The sequence below is a fragment of the Giraffa tippelskirchi genome, chromosome 14 (assembly GCF_054371585.1).
Source record: "Giraffa tippelskirchi isolate mGirTip1 chromosome 14, T2T-mGirTip1v1.2.pri, whole genome shotgun sequence".
In the NCBI taxonomy this organism is placed as follows: domain Eukaryota; kingdom Metazoa; phylum Chordata; class Mammalia; order Artiodactyla; family Giraffidae; genus Giraffa; species Giraffa tippelskirchi.
The window spans coordinates 21,074,045-21,098,265 of record NC_137288.1 but is presented as its reverse complement, the minus strand read 5'-3'; the positions used below and the strand labels follow the sequence as shown (position 1 = coordinate 21,098,265).

The window sequence follows — 24,221 nt, the reverse complement described above, 5'->3', positions numbered from 1 at the left end:
TCTGATTCTTTGTGACCGTGTGGACTGTAGCCTGCCAGGCTCCTCTGTCCATAGAATTCTCTAGGCAAGAATACTTGAGTAGGTAACCATTCCCTTCTCCAGGGGATTTTCCCAACCCAGGGATTGAACCCAGGTCTCCTGCATTAAAGTCAGATTCTTTATCCTCTGAGCCACCAGAGGAGCCCCAAAGCAGTCATACTCCAATGAAAAAATTTGTAGTTAAAAAAAAATATACAAATACAAATCACTTTTCAGATTGCAAAGGAAGGAAACATTTCAAAGAGACATCTACCCCTAATTGTTAGGAATTCACTGTTTCAACATTGCACTTGATGATAAATTAAACAAGAAATCTTGAGTTTTACTGAAATAAAATTCCATTCATATTCTGTTATAAAAGTCTGAAGCAAAAAGGCATAGTTAACATTTAAAGCTTCCTTGACATTGAATTTTCTTTCTCCTTTAAAATATTCCTGCTAATGTGTATGTTCAATATTCCTACAGCAGAAGCTCAGATTTTCCTGCTTGTTGACAGTGGTTGGCTGATCAAGCAAATCAGTTCTAAAGATCTGAATGAATTAAGGAATCCGTGGTTTAAAATGAACCCCTTCATCATATATCCTATTTTCGCTTTTTCTTTTACGCTATTAATTGTAAAATATTAGCACTGACTTTTGAGGTCATGAAAGTCAAGGATCTCAGAAGAGGCAGCTTCCAGCAGGGATGGGGAGCCAGTCAGATGTGTTTCTGCTCAGCATGAGGCTTCTTCAGCTGCAAAATAAAATGAATCAAAAAAATAAATAAATAAATAAAATGAATCAACCATAGAATCCGTGACAAGCTAATGGCTATGACTGTAGTGGTCAGATGACGTTATATCTGTGTAATTAAATGTTTAATCAAAGTGACATTATAAAATAGGTGAACATAAAAATTATAAACATCACATATTGTACTAGTAAAAACACAAAATTGGTTGCCTTACTTGGTAATTTGCAGTTTACTTTGAGTTTCTAAGATTATATCATGTATCATAGGTAAGGAGATATTAATGCATGGGCTCTTTTTTTATATTTTTGAGATGGATGCTTATTCTAAAAAGGGTTAGAAGCATGCACATCATTTTACCTATTCTTATAAAGCACTTCCTTGTCTTCTCATAAAAAACCTTGGTCAGGTAATCAAGTTTAACAGAAACACTGCTAAGCTATGTTGATGCCATGCATTTGCCCTTGGTATGAAGTAAGGGGAAAGGTTTACTGGTCATCTTCCCAAGTTCCATGATGTCAGTCCAAACATGAGACAAACATCACATAAGTTCTAACTGAGGTACGTTCTACCAAATGCCTGACTACGTCTCAAAACTGTCAAGGTCTTCAAAAACAAAAAGGGTTTGAGAAACTGCCACAGTCAAGAGACATGGCAAATAAATGTAATACGGTGTCCTGCATGGGATCCTGAAATAGATAAAGGACATTAGGGAACAAGCAGAGGAACCTGAATAGAAAGTTAAATGTTTAGAAAAGTGTTTCCTTGTGCATTCCTGATTCATTTAATTCTCCTGGCTATGCTGTGTTGTCGATATTATTCAGTTTTGCTTTGGATAGACAACAAAGGCTTAGAAAATCTTTGGCATATTTCTTAACAAGATCACTCTAGTATAATATTGTGGAAAATGGACATGAATCCATGTGATTGATCATGGGTTCTTTGTTAAACAACCCAGATCATGATCCACCACCACTATTGGGCCATTGGGTATTAGACAGATCTTTGAAACATTTATTCAAGTTTCTTAATGATGCGTGCAGTGTTACCTACTGGAATGAGTCTTAACTAGGTGACGCTAGGTTTCTGAAGAAGAAAATATGGTATAGAGTTTAAATGTTCAGATAGGGGAGCAAGTTGCCTAGATTCAAAGTCCACAGTAATACTTAGTAGCTGGACAACCTAGCCAAATTCTCTGTGGCTTTTTTTGCTCTCTTCTATAAAACTAGAATAATACAATGATATATATTTCAAGGATATATCGAGAACATTAAATTTTATATATTTAAAGGATTTACAATAATTCCAAGAGCATAATCAATGCCCAATGATGATTATTTATAAAAATTCCTTAATACATTTATCAAAGACAGTCATCAGATTAATTTGGGTATCTGTAAAATTATTAGTTTGGAAATCTTAAAGGACTATATAGATGCTATAACAGATTAATGTGATTTAAAAACACAATTACTTAATTAAACATTCCAAGATATAGTGTGGTGATGCATGCCAAGTTTTGCCTCATAAATCAAATGCAGCCCTTGATATCTAATGGGGAGGATAACCAGGAACCCTTTGATTTCTCACTGAAGTAAATACCTTGTGAAGTTTAAGAATAACTCTATACTGTAAAATTTTGATTGTGGTAGTCCTCTTTTCAAAATTATTCAATATTTAATATTGCATTAGATTATAGATGACCATCTGGTATTTTCAGTAAAGAGGTTTCCAAAAGATTTTAAGACTCACAGACGGTCTGCATTTCCTTCATTAAATTCTGCTAGTATCTGCACAGCTTATTCCAGCCACTTTATGTGCCATTAAGTAGACATCCTGGGTAAAAATTATTAGGCATTTAATGGATTAACCTTTCACATCCTGTTCAACATGCCTCCAGCCTGAGAGTTTTTCAGACCTACCATGGCTTACACACTCATGTATGTGTGATTTTATTTCCAGGAAATAGACCCCAGAGTAGGATTTATGAAGCAAATTCATATGAATATATAATTTGATAAAACTGTGCCAGATTACTTGGGAAATCATGGCAATTATCCACACTTTTATCAGCAATCTATAAGTGATGTTTTTTTTCTTTTCTACAGTTGTGTTGTTCTCTTTCTCCCTCTTCTATTCCACCAGCCAGATCTGGCAGGTGAAAATGATAATTTGCTCTTATTTGAATCTGTATGTACAGATAACTGGTCAGGTTAGTACCCTATCTTATTTTGAATTGCTTATTTTCTGAGTGACACTTAACATCCTTTACTTCTTTTTTTCTTACTTAGTTAAAATTTGCTCCTCTCTTTCTTGCTTTCTGTCTTCTTCTTATCTGCATGTTAAAGTCTTAATACATACCTTGTAAATAACAAACCCTTTGTCTACAGCTTAGCACTGACACATTTAAACTACCGCGTGCACAGTGCACAGCTGGTGGGAAGGGGCTGTACAGCACGGAGCTCAGCCCTGTGCTGTGCGATGAGCGACAGGGGTGGGTGGGGAGGGGTGGAGAGAGGGGCCGGATGGAAACTCATGGCCGATTCACGTTGTTGTAAGGCGGAAACTGACGTAACACGGTGAAAGCAATTATCCTCCAGTTAAAAGTAAATTTAAAAAATGAAGGGAAAAAAAGATTCTCACCTGCTATAAATTTGACATAGATTTTAAATGCAATCTATTTCATAAAACCAAAATAGTTAATGTTTACGTCTGCAAATCTGTTGACATTTTCCCTGTAAATTAGAGATTTTCTTTCTTGCTTAAAAATATGCTGTACACTTTTGGAAGTATTTTAATTTTTTCCTATTCCACCTAGAATTTGACAAATTAAAGTCTGAGCATTGATATTCTTGGAAGTTAGAATTTAACTGTTTTTGTATAGAAGCCAGTTTTATCTGCAGTATTTCCTAAATAGAACAGTTATTTAATACTCAATTCATAATAACATCTCATACAAAACTATCATAAAATGAGCGAATGTCTACATTCTATCTTGTTTTTTTGTGTGTGTGGCATTCAGTGGTTTAAAGTATAGTTTAGTGTCTGCTAGAATTAAACCTTTCTTATATTTATTCACTGGGTATGGGTAAAATTTTAACTCCTAGTCAGTTACTTAAGTTCTCTGTGCTTCAGGTGACTTGGGTAAAATCAGAATAATCATAGTAGTCCCTCATAAGGATGTTTTGAGGGTTAAATGAAACAATACAAGTGTATGGAATGGTATCTGGTATCAGGTAGGCACTAATTACTTTAAAATACATGCATGAAGTTTTGGCTTCCCCCAATTATAGGTGACCATCAGTGATTTTGTCTTGCTTTTCGCCATCTACCATTTCATGCTTGTGTTCTTGTATATTTGAGAAAGGAGATTAAATTTTACTTCTACATTTAATCAAAATATTGACTTTTGTTTTACAATCAGCGTATTTTTCTAAAGCTTCTAGTGAAAACCCATAGTGTTTTACCTGAGTACTGATTTGAACATATTTTGTGTCTGAAAGTACAGTTAATATTTTGTTTCTCAATTTCCCTCCAAGTTTTAGTTTATATATCATCTGCTTGTAAGGCAAAATGTTTTTATTGTAGATGCAAGCAAAACAAAACATGCAGCCCTCCCTTTAGTAGAGGGGACACACACACTTTCAGTTTCCAAATATCTGTATCATAAAGACAATTTGCAAGCAATAAACTCTTATATGCCACGGAATAATAGATGGAAAATGAAAAGTGTTCTGAAGAATTTTCTTCTAATGCTTAGAATACTGTTCTGTTTATATATTAAATTTTCCTTTTCCTAATGTTAGATGGAAAATATACTGTGGTGTTGGGAATATTATCCATGTAGAGTGCAGAAACCTGATTATACTGGTGAAAACACTTGGCAATTAAGGGTTTGGTATGTGTGCAGAGATACTATAAAACTATTAACATGCTTTTACCTTCATCCATTTACATTTGATAGAGGCTGATTTTGTTTTATAAGGTATATACATGTATGTGAGAGTGAGCGTGAAAACCTAAGAAAGCTTTTCACACATTTTTTGCATTAATTGCAGGGTTAGAGAAGGTGACAATGGTAGAATCCACAGCAATTAAATTGACTGGATAAGCTCCCAGTTAAAAAGGATAAGGACAAAATAGCACATTGGCAACAATTTAGAAACAGTTACATTAAGTATGAATTCGTGCATGAAAAGGAACACATATCTGTGTGAATGTATTTAAAGCACTATGTTTTGTTCTCATTTCAATAAAAGAATAATAGTTATGTGTGATATCTGTGAATATGTCAGGTCTAAGGAATCTCAGACATTTTGCTCAAGCATGAAGCACTGAATAGAATAAGATGCAAAATACTAGCTTATGTCATGACCATTAAAAAAAAAAGTGAAAAACTATACAGCAAATCATTAAGTGATCCAGGAATGAACTAAAAATCTCCTAGGAAGAGCTGTTCTTCCAACAGCTCCAAAATTGTAAATATTTGAAAGATACAATGGAGAGATGTCAAGAAAAATCTCATTCCAGATTTTTACTCAGCAAGTCTCATATTCTTCCTGCAGAGAGGAGTGTGAAGGAAACCCTGGCCCAGCAGCTCTATTACTCTGGGCTAGATTTTTATTATCATCATTCCATGGTGGGCTCCAAGTTGAACATAAATCATGAACAGAGCTCAATGAGTTGGCGAGAAAACAGATTTTTCCTGCAGTATTTATTGCCATTCCAGTACTATGGAAATTGTATGTGTGTAACAGCAGATTGAATAGTCCTGCAGAGGTTTGAAGACATAGGTAAGTGATAGATAATAAATTTTATAGATATTTCCTTCTGTGCATTCGAGACTCACCTTTGAGACTCGTGTGATTTCTTCCATAACATTTTGCTTAGTGAACTTATTATTTTTTTCAGGAAAATCCAAAGTAAATAAAAATTAAGCTGTCACAGATTCACAGCTTTTCAGAATTCAATATAGCTGAATCTTTCTAGATTCATAGGTCATTTCTTCACTATTGTTAAGTCACCTTGGCCTCCATCCAAAGGATTTCTGAATCTTATTTCTCTTAGCAACACTGACTGTATTTTACCTTTATTGATTGTGCACACACCCTACATCTTAAGATCATCTTACGGTACACAATTACTCTCAGGAGAAAGGGGTCCAAAGAAAGTCAGGTAAGGGCTCAACAGAAGATCAAAGGGAAGAGGCAAGTAGAAATTAAGCTTGAATTTTAGTGCCAGGTGCCTGAAAACCAAAGATGAAGGCCGCAGAATGATTCCTGACTCTGTGTCAGCCTTGTGAATATGAAGATCAACAGTAACACCTAGGGGACGGCACTGACTTTACATAAGATTCATTATGACAATTACTAAGATTGAGCAACAATCATACGGATGTATATGTGAACTAATTCAGATGCCAGGAAATTGAGCTTATAGGTATGACTGTAATTGTTTTCTAACTGCTGTATATGATGTAATGATATGTATTAATAGCACATCTAATGGAAATCAATTCTATTAGTAAAAAATTAACCAGTCCCATAAATGTTTTGACCTGTGTATTAGTTTCCTATAGCTTGTGTATCAAATTACTACAAATTTAATAGTTTAAAAAAAAGTAGCAATTTATCTTAGAGTTCTAGAAGTCAGACGTCCAAAATGGATGTTGTAGAAGAAAGTCAATATGTTTACAAGGCTGGCTCCGAGGTTCTTAAAGGAAATCCTTGCCTTTTTCACCTTGTACCGACTCCTCCATTTGTTGCTTCCTGGCCCTCAAACCCCTATCACTCTAATCTCTCCTCTTTTTATCAAGTCTAATTCTGATTCTGACCTCTTGCCTCTCTTCTGTAATAACCTCTCTCAGTAGATTGGACACACTTGGATAATCTGGGCTGCTCTTCCAGATTCCTTAATGTAATCACATCTGCAACATGCCCTTGGCCATATCAGATGAACCTTCTTGGGTTTCAAGGACTAGGATGTGTACATCTCAGGAAAGGACATCTTATTCTATCTGATTCAGGCACCTTCTATGCTTACACTGTTGTCCTGTCTACTAAAGTGAATAAGAAAAATTTTGCTATCATCAAATAATTTGAATGCACATGAAAAAAATACCTACTGTAGGTCAGTGGTGGATTAGGGCTTTCGCAGGTGGCTTAGTGGTAAATAATCCATCTGCAATGAGGAGACCTGGGTTTGATCCCTGGGACAGGAAGATCCTCTGGAGAAGGACATCACAACCCACACTAGTATTTAGGCTGGAAAATCTTTGGGGTACAATCCATGGTGGTGGATTAGGGGCTAGCTGGAATCGTCTGGGGAAGACTAGAGAAAAGATTGGGAATAGATGAGCCCTGAAAGAAGCGAGTTAAGTTGGAGAAAATAGTAAAACAACAAAAAACAATTTTCTAGAAAACAGGAAACCTGACTAAAGGAGCTTGTCAAGGTCAGGAAGTGAAGTGCTTGAGGAAGGAATTAATGATTTATGAGGTCTATAGGATTACGATACGATTCTGAAAAGCTTTTTATGGGATCCTAAGACCTTGGGTCTCTACCTGACCACTCAACAGTATCACCAAAAACTTCTAAACATCTCTGATATCACGATTCTTTATCAAGTTTGCTTGGTACAAAGTAGATTCTGAGCATGAGTAATACCATTTTAAAAATGTACATTCAGAAGAATTAATATAGTGAAAATGAGTATACTACCCAAAAGCAATCTATAGATTCAATGCAATCCCTATCAAGCTACCAACGGTATTTTTCACAGAACTAGAACAAACAATTTCACAATTTGTATGGAAATATAAAAAACCTCGACTAGCCAAAGCAATCTTGAGAAAGAAGAATGGAACTGGAGGAATCAACCTGCCTGACTTCAGGCTCTACTACAAAGCCACAGTCATCAAGACAGTATGGTACTGACACAAAGATAGAAATATAGATCAATGGAACAAAATAGAAAGCCCAGAGATAAATCCACGCACCTATGGACACCTTATCTTCAACAAAGGAGGCAAGAATATACAATGGAGAAAAGACAATCTCTTTAACAAGTGGTGCTGGGAAAACTGGTCAACCACTTGTAAAAAAATGAAACTAGAACACTAACACCATACACAAAAATAAACTCAAAATGGATTAAAGATCTAAACGTAAGACCAGAAACTATAAAACTCCTAGAGGAAAACATAGGCAAAACACTCTCTGACATAAATCACAGCAGGATCCTCCATGACCCACCTCCCAGAATATTGGAAATAAAAGCAAAAATAAACAAATGGGACCTAATTAAAATTAAAAGCTTTTGCACAACAAAGGAAACTATAAGCAAGGTGAAAAGACAGCCTTCAGAATGGGAGAAAATAATAGCAAATGAAGCAACAGACAAACAATTAATCTCAAAAATATACAAGCAACTCCTGCAGCTCAATTCCAGAAAAATAAACGACCCAATCAAAAAATGGGCCAAAGAACTAAACAGACATTTCTCCAAAGAAGACATACAGATGGCTAACAAACACATGAAAAGATGCTCAACATCACTCATTATTAGAGAAATGCAAATCAAAACCACAATGAGGTACCATTTCACACCAGTCAGAATGGCTGCTATCCAAAAGTCTACAAGCAATAAATGCTGGAGAGGGTGTGGAGAAAAGGGAACCGTCTTACACTGTTGGTGGGAATGCAAACTAGTACAGCCACTATGGAGAACAGTGTGGAGATTCCTTAAAAAACTGGGAATAGAACTGCCATATGACCCAGCAATCCCACTGCTGGGCATACACACTGAGGAAACCAGAATTGAAAGAGACACGTGTACCCCAATGTTCATCGCAGCACTGTTTATAATAGCCAGGACATGGAAGCAACTTAGATGCCCATCAGCAGATGAATGGATGAGGAAGCTGTGGTACATATACACAATGGAATATTACTCAGCCATTAAAAAGAATACATTTGAATCAGTTCTATTGAGATGTATGAAACTGGAGCCCATTATACAGAGTGAAGTAAGCCAGAAAGAAAAACACCAATACAGTATACTAATGCATATATATGGAATTTGAAAGATGGTAACGATAACCCTATATGCGAGACAGAATAAGAGACACAGATGCATAGAACAGTCTTATGGTCTCTGAGGGAGAAGGTGAGGGTGAGACGTTCTGAGAGAATAGCATTGAAACATGTATATTATCATATGTGAAACAGAACACCATTCCAGGTTCAATGCATGAGACAAATGCTCAGGGCTGGGGCAATAGGATGACCCAGAGGGATGGGATGGGGAGGGAGGTGGGAGGGGGGTTCAGGATGGGGAAGAAATATAAACCCATAGGTGATTCATGTCAATGTATGGCAAAAACCACTACAATATTGTTAAATAATTAGCCCCCAACTAAAATAAATAAATTTATCAAAACGAAATGTACATTCAGGCTGAAAAACATTTTGAATTTCTAAAGACTTTACATTTTATCTAAGCACAGTGGAAAACTAAAGAAAGTTTAGATCTGACATGGTCAAATGTCTATTTTCAAAAGATAAACATGGTGGCTGCATACATGTTACACTGGACTGCACAAGATGAGAAAGAAATATTTAGACAGCATCTGTTATTTTAAATCAGAAATTGCATGGACATTAAGTAGGGTAATGGCAGTTTTCATCCCTTCATGTGATTGATGGGTAGAGAGATAAATGATGGTTAATGGATAATAAAAGTTTTGAGTGATGCTTTGGGGGTGAATGTACAGGACACAGTCTTTCCTGTATGTAATGATTTTCACGTTTTGATCCTCAGTCCTGACTGCATTCTTAACACTAGATGTTTTTATGACTTCTGCAATTGAAGGTCATAAAAATATTTCAAATTTAACATAAAGAAGATAAAAGTCTTGATTAATGACTATCCATTCCTCTCTTCCATTTGTTCTGTATTTATTCTTCCATTTGTTCTGGGAAGATATTTTGGAATTATCCTTACCTCATCTTTTTCTTTTCCCTTTTCCAGGGGATCATCCCAACCCAGAGATCAAACCTGGGTCTCCTGCATTGTAGGTAGATTCTTTACCGCCTGATCCACCAGGGAAGCCCTTTCTTCTTTCACTCTAGCACTAAGTCAGCAAAAAATCGTGGTCTCTACCTCCAAACTATTTCAGAATATCATCACTTCTGAAAAATTCCATCTTGACCACTTATCTTAGTTGACATTCCAGTAGCTCCTTAATAAGAATCAGAGAATTCTTCTAAAGTGGAAGTAAGGTCTCATCACTTTCATGCTCAAAACACCCCCATTTGCTACTTATTTCTCTCAGGCTAAAATCAGGTCCTAATTGACTGATGCCACTTTTTTGTTTACCTGAAACCAATCAGCAAAGCATGTTTATTAATTCAATCAAAGTGTAAAAATATAAGGAGGATATCTGTGAGCTTCCTCTATCTGAAACATGGTGATTATAAAGATGATTTGAGGCACATAATAAAGGATATTTATGGACTGAAGGATTAGCTGACCTTGGGCATGCATACTTGAAGTAGTTAAAAGAAATATGTTCACCCGTGTTCTCTATCTTGTATGCTGCTGACTCTGCGAACTGGTGAGAATAAACATAAACAAAATTATCCACTATGTAGAATTTAAAAGTTGCTGAAGATGGTAAATGGAAATACATTTTACTGTGAATAACAGCAATTTACTACTAAGCAATTACTAATAGGCAATAATGTCAATCACTACTAAGATGTAATTTTTAGGATCAGGACTTGACTATTATTCTAAATTTGAATCAAGGAGCATTTTACAATTTTATGGTGTTAATTATTTTAACACCTAGGGATATTTTATGGAGTAAGATGGAGAAATTAAAAAAAAAAAAATTTAAGAGTGTTTTGTCATTTAAATCTTTCCTTTATTTGCAGTCATAAAATCAGTGATTTATTGTTAGGACAATCAATCTCTCAAGTACAAAGATGCTATAAAATATTGAACTCTGAGACGTGTCTAGGAAAATTATTGAATAAAGAAGTCAAAAGGTTTATGGAAAATGATCTTTTGTTTATAGTCAAGGGAAACATACATTTTGTACTTTCCATTGCTATTTTACCAGGGATAAAATATTTAGTGTAGCCCTGTAAAATATATTCTTAGAGTTACAGCTAAAATGGGTAACATGACTTAGAGCTCTAAATACTTCAGGGTATGCTTAAAGGAAATTATTTGGTGTAGGTTTTTTTTTCCCCCCTGTTTGTATAACTATATTGTGATGTAGCTGAAAAGTAAAATAGAAATCACAGTTTTGAGAAGAAAAAGTACATATGGATGTAAAAACTAAAATTAGCTCATCAGTTCCCCTGCCATACGATTAACTGAGTGCTTACATTAATTAATACCTTCCTCTTTCAAATCTGAAGTCTGCAATGAAATTATGGGCCCCTCTGGAGGAGTTGGCTATGTGCTATAAGCTGGTGAAAAAATGTTAATATGATTGACATATCTTTTTTTGTATCTAGTTTTGGATGATTGCTAAATTGTGCTTTTATCAACAAACTTTCTGAATCTAAGTATTTAACATCATTGGTCATTTTTGCTTTGTTATATGAAAAATTTTTAAGGGAGTAGGACTCACTATTCCCAGCCCAAAGGCTTTCATTTTGTCCAAGGTTTGAGTACTTTTCCATGGCACCATAGAATGTCCTGATTGGCAGGCAGACTCTTTACCACTGTACCACCAGGGAAGTCCAGAACCCCATACATAATATGTATTAAGATGTTTTTGCAGGAAATGGTTGGATGCTTTCCTAAAGGAGTTATTGAAGAGAGTTTTAACCTAAACTCAAGAAGGTGGATCCAGACAACTGTCTCATCTAAAGTAAAAAGTAAGATCTCATCCAAAATAAACCAGAGATTGCTTAGCTTTAGACAGGGCAATTTCTGGCTAGATTCTCCAGCAAAAACTTTTCACAGAAAAATGTTTACAGTGTAATATTTAAAAGTCTGAGAGTTGTAGGTCAATTAGAAGTTACCAGCCTCTAAAAATAATACTTTCCATTTTTAGAATGGTCAAGCTTATTTCTCAGGAGCTGTCGAGGTCATCATTTCAAAATGTAGGTCAAACATGTTATTTCCTGGTGCAAATACACTCCTACGTTTACTGAGAAAGGGGTGAAAGTGAAATTCGCCCAGTTCTGTTCAACTCTTTGAAGTCCATGGACTATACAGTCCATGGAATTCTCCAGGCCAGAATACTGGAGTGGGTAGCCTATCCCTTCTCCAGTGGATCTTCCCGACCCACGAATGGAACCAGGGTCTCCTGCACTGCAGGCAGGTTCTTTACCAACTGAGCCATCAGGGAAGCCCTAGAAAAGGATAAGCCTAAGTTATTAATATGACTACATTACTTTCCAGGTCTATGTTTTCTGTGATTCTTTTTCTCTTTTGGTTTACTCTGGGAAAGTGATTTTCTCCTAACTTACTCATTTGTTGTTTTGTTTTTTCCAACACGTAAGAAATTTTTGCGTGCGGTGTTTGGCATCCGCTCCTCTTGCCTGCAATGTTCACTAATGTTATCCAGCTCTACGAACCACTCACCAGCTCAGTACATTTGTGCTCAGTCGCTTCAGTCCTGTCCGACTCTGCAACCCCATGGACTGCAGCCCACACCAGGCTCTTCTGTCCATGGAATATCCCAGGCACTAATAATGGAGTGGGTTGCCATTTCCTTCTCCAGGGCATCTTCCTGACCCAGAGATCAAGCCTGTGTCTCCTGCATAGGTAGGCGGGTTCTTTACCACTGAGCCACCTGGGAAGCCCCATCTTCTCACTGAAGACTGTACTATTTAAAATTTACATAGTACCCAGTCTGCTAATTCTGTTTTGTTAGGTCTCACCACTAATATTCCATAAATGTTTGCTCAGTTGAGTTCAGTCGCTCAGTCGTGTCCGACTCTTTGCAACCCCATGAACCGCAGCACACGAGGCCTCCCTGCCCATCACCAACAGCCAACGTCCACCCAAACCCATGTCCATTGAGTCGGTGATACCATCCAACTATCTCATCCTCTGTCGCCCCCTTTTCCTCCCGCCCTCAATCTTTCCCAGAATCAGGGTCTTTTCAAATGAGTCAGCTCTTCTCATCAGGTGGCCAAAGTATTGGAGTTTCAGCTTCAACATCAGTCCTACCAATGAACACCCAGGACTGATCTCCTTTAGGATGGACTGATTGGATCTCCTTGCAGTCCAAGGGACTCTCAAGAGTTTTCTCCAACACCACAGTTCGAAAGCATCAATTCTTTGGTGCTCAGCTTTCTTCACCGTCCAACTCTCACATCCATACATGACCACTGGAAAAACCATAGCCTTGACTAGATGGAACCTTTGTTGACAAAGTAATGTCTTTGCTTTTCAATATGCTGTCTAGGTTGGTCATAACTTTCCTTCCAAGGAGTAAGGGTCTTTTAATTTCATGGCTGCAGTCACCATCTGCAGTGATTTTGGAGCCCAGAAAAATAATGTTTGCTCATCAGTTGCTTATTACCTTCAAATTCCTTTAGAATATAAGCTCAAGGAGGATGAAAAGTTATTTTTATCCACTTCTATATTCCAGCCCTTATTGAAGTACCCAGTCCATATTTGTTTATTAAATTAATTAAAATTGAATAACAGCACTTGCTTGTTTGTTCTTCTGTGTTAATACTTTTGGCAAAATCTCACTTGACTGAATTTTCTCTCCAGTTTACCCCCTATGCAAAATTGAATACCTCCAGTCCAAATTATATACATGGTTTGGGGAGGTTCTATCAATATTAAGAGGCTAAACATTTGCTGGAAAAGTTGCCTATGTGATATAGACATAGTTTCTAAACCACATTCCATTCCATGAGTGACTGACAGTGTGGAGGTGACCATAGAGAACCTTAGATTATTTGTTTTTGTTTTCACCTTTTCACAATCTGTGTTTCTATGAACACAAATTGTTCATAGAAAAAATTATGTTCAAGTTAAGCTTGATTTTAAATAGCACAGTCTTTACTGAGAAGGTGACTGATTCACAGAGCTGAGTAATGTCAGAGAACATCTCGGAGAGGAGGAGGGCATATGCCAAGACACAGAGTGCAAGCAATTTCTTACGTGTTGAAAAAACAGCAAAAATTGCTTACAAGCTAAGCTCAATTAGCTAAACATAATACAGCTAAATTCTCTCACACTTTGTCATGGACACTGAAATAGTCCTGTAAAACTCTCAGCTAGGAGAAAAACCATTTTCTAAATTTTAGACATTTTAAAACTTCCAGAAGGCAGTGCCCTATCCTAACTTCCCTTCCTCTGTTCTACTCTGTGCAAGGCCCTCCTGCTTGATTGATTGGAATTTCTTCCTTATCATCCTTCCTCATTTCTAGCTCTCCACTCCCCATGGGAGACTGAGGTAATGAACTTGGTGTGTATCATTGAAATTGTGTCCTTGATGAGTACTGTAGTTTTTGCTCAACAAAATTTATTAAATTTATGCTCCTTACTGTGTATCTGATACTTCTAGCCACTAAATAGCATCTCACAGTGGGTATGTACCTGATTTTAATTAATCACTCCAGTGATGGTGGACACCTGAGTTGCCCCATTCACAACCACCCCTGTCACAACTATGGTAAGATCAGCCTCTTAAATGGACCACCATGAACCTATGACTCTGCAAGGGGTTTTGTTTAAAAGGACCTATTCAAGGGATATTAAAGAAGATTTAACTTGGAATTTTGAATTAATGTAATCAATCACACAATCAAATTGATCAGCAAATACCAAGTGATATTGTATTAGTATGAGTAGAAAGCCAAATAAAAGCAGAAGAAAAATTAATTTGGAAAATTTCTTTGTAGAAACTTCCAAAGTTAATATTTGATGTTGTAATGGTCAAAGAAAATGTTCAGTAATGAGACAAGATCTGTGACTCAGAAGTTCAATCATTCACAAGGGAAAAATCTGAAATCAGATCTATGACTATAAAAATTATAAAATATCTAATTTAGCAAATGGTAATGAAAAATCACTTATCTCTAGACCAAATATCTTTTGAAGATGTTCTGTAAAAATGTCTACATTGCTATGAGATGGTATGCATAAATTCTAACTAGAAAATTTGTTTTAATATTAAACATGCATATATGTGTGTATATATAACTTTCTATACACAGGAATTAAATTTTTTTTTTTAATTTGTAGAAAAATCTGTTTTAACTATGGTTAATCCTAAAAATAATTTAAATTTTAGTGTAAATACAATTTAAATTTTGGTATAAATATTTTCTTTTATATCAACATTCATTTTTACTTTCTAGGACATCAGTGTTAAATGTTATTTAAATCTAATAGCTTTTTCAGACAATTTTCATGTAGATACACATTTTGCAGGTAACTATATATGTATATTCTACCCATTGAACAATACAGTTAACATCTTCAAGTTACATTATGGTATTTTTACACAGTTATTCTGAGCGGACAGAATAGTATGTTTGATGACTTGAAAATGCCTAGTTACAGCTACAAGGAAAAGAAAAACACTTTTTCAGACTTGTCAGAAATATTTTCTGTGAGATTTGTAAAAAAGTGAAAAGTTTGACATTTATTCCATACATTTTGCAAGAACGCAAAATATTTCTTGAAAATAAAACTCTTTTTTGTTCTGGAATTATATATCCAAAAATAAAACAATTAAATAGGAGCAGGAAAAAGAGAGGTTTATTTAAAAATTAAATGCTAAATATGTCAAATACCTTCTGGTAATCTTACCTGAAGGAACTCACTTTTAGATTTATTCAAAAGGTAATTTAGAACATATTTATAAATTATATAAATGTTTATTTATATAAATATATAAAATATAAATGTAAGGGATGAAGAATAAAATGTCCAAAAAATATGAACTCTTAACCAAGTCAAAGAACTGTGTGGCATTCTGTAACCATATAGTCATTCAGAAATAATCACTATTCCAAACTTTACATCTGCTATCCTCTTGCTTTTCTTAAGAGTTTGGCTTTGTGTGTGTTTCTTGTCTGTTTTTTTCCTATTCTAATGCTTTTTAAAATTACAAAAATGTCATTATATGTTTTCTTCTATATGTTGTCACTGTTTTTCATCATACTCTGATCAGTGTTTGAAAAATTAAAGCCCACTGAGTTTTTTTTTGCCCATATTTAGCAGAATTTGTATATTTGTTAATAAAGAATGAGCATTTATTCAAATATGTACTTGTTTTTGAAATATTCTTAATATTTTTCATTTTTGTGGATTCTTTTTGATTTTATTGATTAATATTTTAATGCCTCATTGTTGAGGCATTAAAGCACACTCAGTGAAACAGGTCCTAATCAACATAAACATTATTAATGATTCCTGTACCATAGTAGTAGTAAAGTCGCTCAGTCGTGTCCAACTCTTTGCAACCCTGTGGACTGTAGCCTACCAGGCTCCTCTGTCCGTGGGATTTTCCAGGCAAGAGTACTGGAGTGGGTTGCCATTTCCTTCTCCAGGGAATCTTCCCGACCCAGGGATCAGACCCGGGTGTCCAACATTGCAGACAGACGCTTTACCGTCTGAGCCACCAGGGAAGCCCGGAGCAAACATATACCCAGGATCCTCCTTCAAAAGGGTATCAATGTATACACAGTTTCCAAATAATGTCCATTTCTCTCATGCCGTGCCTGATACCTTTTGACTTCCAAGTCACAGGTAAATGTTTAATACTCGTTGTGAAATGCCTTCTGAGAAATCTTGTTGTTGGGGGCTTCCTGGTTTTTATACTACATCAGTCAGGCAGATAGGAAACATACACGTGACTAATTGTCCATTCTCCATCCGTGTGTGCTGGGTGCTTAGTTGCTTCAGTCATATCCTACTCTGTGTGATCCTATGGACTGTAGCCCACCAGGCTCCTCCATCCATGGGATTCCCCAGCCAAGAATACTGGAGTGGGTTGCTATTTCCTTCTCCAGGGGGTCTTCCCAACCCAGGGATCAAACCTGCGTCTTACGTCTCCCCTACAGATGGGTTCTTTACTACTAGCACCACATAAGTAGCCCTGGCCACTTCCAAAATCCATAAATTCTATATACAATGTAGAAAAGACAGTCTCTTCAATAAGCAGTGCTTGGAAAACTGGACAGATACATATAAAATAATGAAATTAGAACATTATCAAACACCATATACAAAAATAAACTCAAAATGGATAAAAGACCTAAGTTTAAGGTCGGACACTGTGAAACTCTTAGAGGAAAATATAGGAAGAACTCACTTTGACAAAAATTACAATGATATCTTTCTTGATCCACCTCTTAGAGTAACAAAAATAAAAAATAAATAAATGGGACCTAATAAAACTCAAATGCTTTTGCACAGCAAAAGAAACTGTAAGCAAGATGAAAGGACAACCCACAGGATGGGAGAAAATATTTGCAAACAAAGCAACCAGCATGGGATTAATCTCCAAAATACACCAACAACTCTATGTCAAACAATCAAAAATAGATGGAGGACATAAATAGACATTTCTCCATGCAGAGATACAAATAGCCAAGAAGCATATGAAAAGATGTTCAGCATGACTGATTATCAGGTATATGCAAATCAAAACTGCAATGAAATATCACCTCACACCAGTCAAAATAGCCATCATCAAAAAAGTCTGTAAATGATAAATGCGGGAGGGGATGTGGAGAAAAAGAAAGCCCCTTACACTGTTGCTGGTAATGTAAATTGGTCCAACCACCATGAAGAACAGTATGGAAGTTCCTTAAATAACTAGAAATAGAACTACAATATAACCCAGCAATCCTACCGCTGGGCGTACATCTAGAGAAAACCATAATCCAAAAGGATATGTGCACCTCAGTGTTCATTGCAACACTACTTACACTAGCCAAGACATGAAAGCAACCTCATGGACAGAGAAATGGATAAAGACGTGGTAAAATGACGTAAAATGGAATGTTATTCAACCATAAAAAGGATGAAGTAAAGCCATTTAGAGCAACATAGATGGATCCAGAGATTATCATACTAAGAGAAGTAAATCAGAGAAAGACAAATATCATATGATATCTTTTATATGTAGAATCTAGTAAATAAAACAAATTTACAAAACAGACAGACCTATCAATATCAAAAACAAACTTACCAAAGAGAAAATGTAGTTGGAAGGATAAATCAGGAGATTTGAATGAATATACACATGGCAGTATATATAAAATAGATAACAAACAAGTTCCTAGTGTACAGCACAGGGGACTCTCTGTTCTGTGATAGCCTAGATAAGAAAAGAATCTAAAAAACAGTGAGTGTGTATATAACTGAATCACTTTGTTATATGCCCGAAACTAACAAAACATTGTAAATCAACGGTAGTTCAATAAAGTTAAAAATAAAAAAATAAATTAAAAATCCCAAATTCATGAATTCTGGTTTTTCAACAGATGATCTAGATTAGGTATTACAGCTTAAAATTCTTACTTTTTGTGTCACTGTTTTTTTTTGTTTGTTTGTTTGATAAGATTTTCCAATGAAGAGAATTCTGCTAGTATTATATTTCCATATTTCCAAGAACATCTGGCCTGGGTTTATCATCACCTCAGTGTTTCACAAGGAAGAGAATATCATAGACCCTGATGCTAACATTTGGGGTTAGGTAAATTCTGAGATCTGTAATGTATTGAAAATATCATTTCAAATATGTTGGTAGTGTATTTTGAATGACAGAAGTTATCACTCTTAATGTGGTTGCAACCTCAGCCTTTTAATTTTTTTTCTCTTCTGTTTTGTGAGCTTGACCCAACATATATGTCTTCTTAAAGTGGAGATGATTTGCTTTAAACTTCTGTTAATCCACATGCAGTGGATGCCTCCGCCTTCTAGCATAAGAGCAGAATGGCGTGCCCAGCTTATTATCCGCAGTAACATGGGGAGAGGGAAGGCATGAGGAATAGGGTGAGGTATGTGTATGGGACTCGGAGGCCACTAGGGAGCATGTTCTGTTATGCCAGTCGCCCAAGCACAGCAAGTTGTGACCCTTGATGACATGGCCTCCGTCATTACATCAGTATGGCGCCAGAGTGCCCCCCTGCAGCAAAGACAGAAATCTCTTTTCTGGTTCTTTCAAGGCTCTGACTTCTGTCTCCTCTGGAGGGTCCTCAGTACCACCAAACACCAAACCACTGAGCGAAAAACTAGTGATCAAACTCATGAAGCCCCACAGACTCACTGGAGATTGAGAAACTAGATTACTGACCAAATACGATGTTTAATTTGCTCTGTACCAAACATCTTATACTTTGGTTTTAACTCATCTTAAGCTTATTTGTATAGTTAGTGCTGGACTTGATGGGGGCAGTACTGTTGGCATTACATAATGGATATATGTGTGTTATTTTAAAGTGTTCTTGCATGACTCAAAATTATGCACTTGAAAAGTGTTCATAAAATATTTTGCTTATACAATGAAAGTCCACTCATTACCATGTACAAATGATCTGTATCCTAATTCCTGCCAAATCTTTGTGTCTCGCTGAGCCCATCTCCAACTGTGCTGCACAATAACCCTTCTTTTATAATTAAATATTCCCCTGGAAACATCAGCTAAAGGGCATTAATATTTAATCACTTCCTGCCCTATATTTTGTGTGTTACAAAACCACTCTACAAGTCCAAGAGATTATTTTTCTTCTACTGGAATCTCAACTGAACTCACAAAGCTTTTTTTTTTTTTTCTTGCAGCTTTGACTAGCCTACTTGTATATGTGCAAACCTGTTTAGACATTTTCTTGTAAATCAGGACTCGATATCACCTTATGATAAGCTTTTTAGAAAAGTGCAACAGACTTTTACTTTTTCATTTCTCAGTCAACTCACCAGAAAACCTCTTTTTTTTTTATATTTTGAGGATTTTTTCCCATACAAACGATTTCCCATCCAGTTAATGCAGTGACTGGGCCCGCATACAGGATGGTGTACATTGCTAGCATTAGTCCAGCACCCAGTAATGAGACCTCACAAGGAGGGAAACTAGTTTCACCCTTCCTGCAATATTACCATATTCTAATATCCTGGGGAGATATGTCAGAACTGCTGCATCTATGTTTGATGAAACACGTAGTTACTGGATATCTGCTACTGACAAAGCATGCCTCTCCTATGCCCCTGCTCACTTTGGGTACTTGTGGGCCAAAGTCACATTCCAGTCCTTGTCTCTGATGTCTGCAGCCCAGTGTCCAGGAGAAAGATGACTTCTGCCAATTCCTCCCTGGTCCAAAAATCGTAAAGAAGGCCGAGCACTGAAGAACTGATGCTTTGAAATTGTGATACCCGAGAAGACTCCTGACTTAGACTACAAGAAGATCAAACCAGTCAATCTTAAAGGAAGCCAATCCTGAATATTCATCGTTAGGACTGTTGCTAAACTTGAAATTCCAATACTTTGGCCACCTGATGCAAAGAGCTGACTTATTGGAAAGGACCTTGATGCTGGGAAAGATTGAGGGCAAGAGGAGAAGGCGGGGCAGGTCAGAGTATGAGATGTTTGGATGGCATCACTGACTCGATGGACATGAATTTGAGCAAATTCCTGGGAGATGGTGAAAGACAGAGAAGCCCAGACTGCCACAGTCCATGGGTCACAAAGAGTCGGAACTGGACTTAGCAACCACCACAATGTCAAGAAATATAGATTCATCAGTTTTCACTTCACAGAGAAACTGGTACCAGAGGAAAATATAGTTGAAATGATAACAAAAAAATGTTTTTTGTTTTTTTTTTTAAAGAGAACTATTTAAAATTAATGTAAATCAAAGGTGTTTCCTGTTGATGTTTTGTAGTTTGGTATATTTTTCCTTTCCTTTTTTATTCGAGACTGAATTCAATTTCTTTAAAAGGCTTATAAATAAATTTTGTTGCTAAGATATTTCATTTTACTGAAAGGTAGCATCAATTACCAATAAATTATGTGATATCAGGGTCCTGGAGGCTCAGAAGGCAAAGCATCTGCCTGCTATGTGGAAGACCCGGGTTCAATCCCTGCATCGGGAAGATCCCCTGGAGAAGGAAATGGCAACCCATTCCAGGATTCTTGCCTGGAGAATCCCATGGACGGAGGAGCCTGGTAGACTACAATCCACGGGGTCACAAAGAGTCGGACATGACTGAGCGACTTCATTTTTTCATTTTTTTTGTTACTTTGAAATGTAATTTCAGTCTGTTATCTACCACATGCTGCATCTAGATTGATTTTAGGGATAGAGGTAGAAATATAATTTAAGAAAAAATAAAGGTCTTATAAGAATAAAGAGTATTTATTCCCCAGGTATGAGTGCCTCGTCAGTCATATCCAACTCTCTGGGACCCCATGGGCTGTAGTCTGCCAGGCTCCTCTGTCCATGAAAGTTTTCAGCCAAGAATACTGGAGTGGGTTGCCATTTCCTACTCCATTATTCATCCCCGATGGCTCAGCAGTAAAGTATCTCTCTGTAATGCATGAGACACAGGAAATGCGGGTTTGATCCCTCAGTTGTAAAGATCCCTGGAAGAGGAAATGGCAACCCACTCAGTATTCTTGTCTGAAACATTCCATGGACAGAGGAGCCTGGCAAGTTACAGTCCATGGAGTTGCAAAGAGTCAGACGCAAATGAGAGACTGAGTTTCGGCACACATTCCATTATTCACCAGGAAATCAAGCCAAATGAGAAATGAGTAATTTCACTTTCAATAAAATGTGTGGATTTGCTAGCCTTAAATTTTTACTTGTGAAAAGCATCAGAGTCATGGAGACTCAAATAAAAGAAAGAATATCAGTAAGAGACAACTGTAATTGTGACTCTCAAAGCAGCAACATGCACTCTTTAAAAAATACATGGTAAACCTCAGGCAGACAAAGCCAACATACTTTGGGAGTAATGGATTTCCTCAGATGGAATAGGGTCTGTGAGTTTCTTTTGTATTGTTTGATACAAAGAACTGAAAGTGAATGTAGAACTGATTGAGGAGATGAGTGGTCCTTTACACACTCCAGAACATTTTCAGAAAATAAGAAAGAGGCTTAGAGTTTTACTTATGAGGAATCTTGGAGATTTGTCTTGACTAAGATAGACATATAATGACATACACATACAGATATAGGCACACAAGAACCATAAGATACCATCACTGTGACCCATAAATAATTTCTGTTACCCAGGACACTGATGTACCTGTCTTTATAGGCTCTCACTTTTCAAAATACAAGCAAGAAAAGCCAAATTGAATTCATCAAGTTATATTGTAAAATAGCCTCTGAAAAGCAAAGAAATGAAAAATTTACTGGGAAAAATGTCAGAGTCAAATTATGCAGTGTATTCAAAGATCTTAGCAAAAGTAGCAACATGCTTGTAGCAGAAATATAATAGTTCTGTATGAGGAGCTAGAGCCGAGGTGGGTGGTGATGATTGGAAGAAAATTGAACATCAAGAATAAAGTCCTTAAATCAACACACAAAAAGAATTAAATATACTGCAATCATTGTAAACAAAGTAATAAGAAAGTAGAAGTACAATTATTAATAACATGCTTTATAGAGGGTAACAAACAGTTCTCAATCAAACCAAAGAATACAAAAATGAAAGGAATATAGAATAATATAAATGGAGTATGCTGCTACTGCTAAGTCACGTCAGTCGTGTCCGACTCTGTGCGACCCCATAGACGGCAGCCCACCAGGCTCCCCCGTCCCTGGGATTCTCCAGGCAAGAGTACTGGAGTGGGTGCCATTTCCTTACATGCCAGTAAAAAAAAAAGACATTTATCAGGAGAGGGAAAAACTTTTCAAATAGCAACTAAAAGCAGCTCATAAGGAATGCATATTAAAGGTAAAGATGCAAGAAAATTTTTAAAAAGATTGAAAAGATATATAATGAAAACACTATAAAATCAATGTTGGTATATTTACCATAGACAAAGCAGGTTTCAAGATCAAAAGCATTATGAGAGACAAACAGAAATATTATGACATAATACTCAATGCAAGTAGTAAAGTTCCAAACTGGTAAATTGATACCCATATTAACACATGACAAGGTTGAAATTAAGAGAAGGAACAGGAAAATCCACAGTCATATGTAAGACATTTGACATACTTGTGTCAGGAACACATAGAATTAATAAGTTTTCTTATAGTTTTTCATAACATATTTACTGAGAAAATCTTGAAAGGTTTATGCTTCAGAATGATACTATGTTTAATTAATAAATTTAGCTTTATATTAATCCTAACAATTTTGCTATTTATACATATATCAAACTACAGTGGTGGAATATTTTATTCTAATACTTGTTCAGTTAAGGTGAATAAAAATTGGTAATTATAAATATATGTATCTATATATATACACATGGGCTTTCCCTGGTGGCTCAGTAGTAAAGAATCTGCCGGTCAGTGCAGGAGACCCGAGTTCGGTCCTTGGGTGGGAAGATCCCCCAGAGGAGGAACTGAAGCAACTAAGCAGGAGAAGCAGCACACACACACACACACACACACACACGTGTGTGTATACACACATACATTTTGCTGCTGCTGCTGCTAAGTCGTGTCAGTCGTGTCCAACTCTGTGCAACCCCATAGACAGCAGCCCACTAGGCTCCTCTGTCCCTGGGATTCTCCAGGCAAGAATACTGGAGTGGGTTGCCATTTCCTTCTCCATTTCTATATATGGACACAAACAAAAATACATATCACTTCTCTTGTATCGGCATACCTCTCTAATTTCTTTTCCTTCTATTTTATTTCCTATTTCCTTCTATTTTCTGCTTTGTCCTCATTGGTCAAAAGCATTCATTTTATGTCTTGCTATTTCCTTTGGAGAGTGTTTAAAGCATTTTTTTCCTGAGGTATAAAAATCTCAAGTTCTGCTGGACAGGTTTTATTAAGTTAAAGACAGTCTAGTTTGATAAACACTTGTTTTTTTAATTCAAGAATGAGTGTTACTGTTAGTGATTTTTCATCAACTATATAAATGTTCTTGGTTGCTTGAGTTATATAAATATCTAGTAAAGAATATTTTCCCTTATTTAATCACTTTTTATTCTGAAGAATAAATCTGCTTGGCCATGAAGCAGTTAACTCTGCCTCTCTCAAATGAGAGGCATGCAAAGGGGTGTACAGTTTACCTAATAGCATATTAGAAAGATTGTTATGACATTCATGCAAACATGTCACATGGGGGAGGGGAAAGGAAGGAAGGAAAGAACACGGGCAAGCCATGTTAACTAAGTTAGAATAAAACACACTACACCAAAAATGGAGAACATTATCCATCTGTGTTTCACACTGAAAAGAACATTTGCGACTCTGAATAATTTAATAACATCTAAGTTTAAAGATGAGATAAATAAAGGGTAGAATTTAACGATACAGAAATTGCA

The 24,221-nt window shown here is 36.3% G+C and overlaps 2 long non-coding RNA genes across 2 annotated transcripts in view; one reads left to right on the top strand and one right to left on the bottom strand.

Annotated features, from left to right (window-relative positions):
- The window catches only part of LOC145534653 (uncharacterized), a 442,985-nt gene that overhangs the window by 377,583 nt on the left and 41,181 nt on the right, over nt 1-24,221 (top strand). The gene's annotated exons all lie outside the window — the stretch shown is intronic.
- LOC145534650 (uncharacterized) overlaps nt 1-24,221 on the bottom strand; it is an 85,198-nt gene that overhangs the window by 27,702 nt on the left and 33,275 nt on the right. Inside the window, exon 3 of the long non-coding RNA XR_014074844.1 lies at nt 673-771. This is a non-coding gene — a long non-coding RNA (uncharacterized LOC145534650). The remainder of the gene's footprint in view (nt 1-672; nt 772-24,221) is intronic.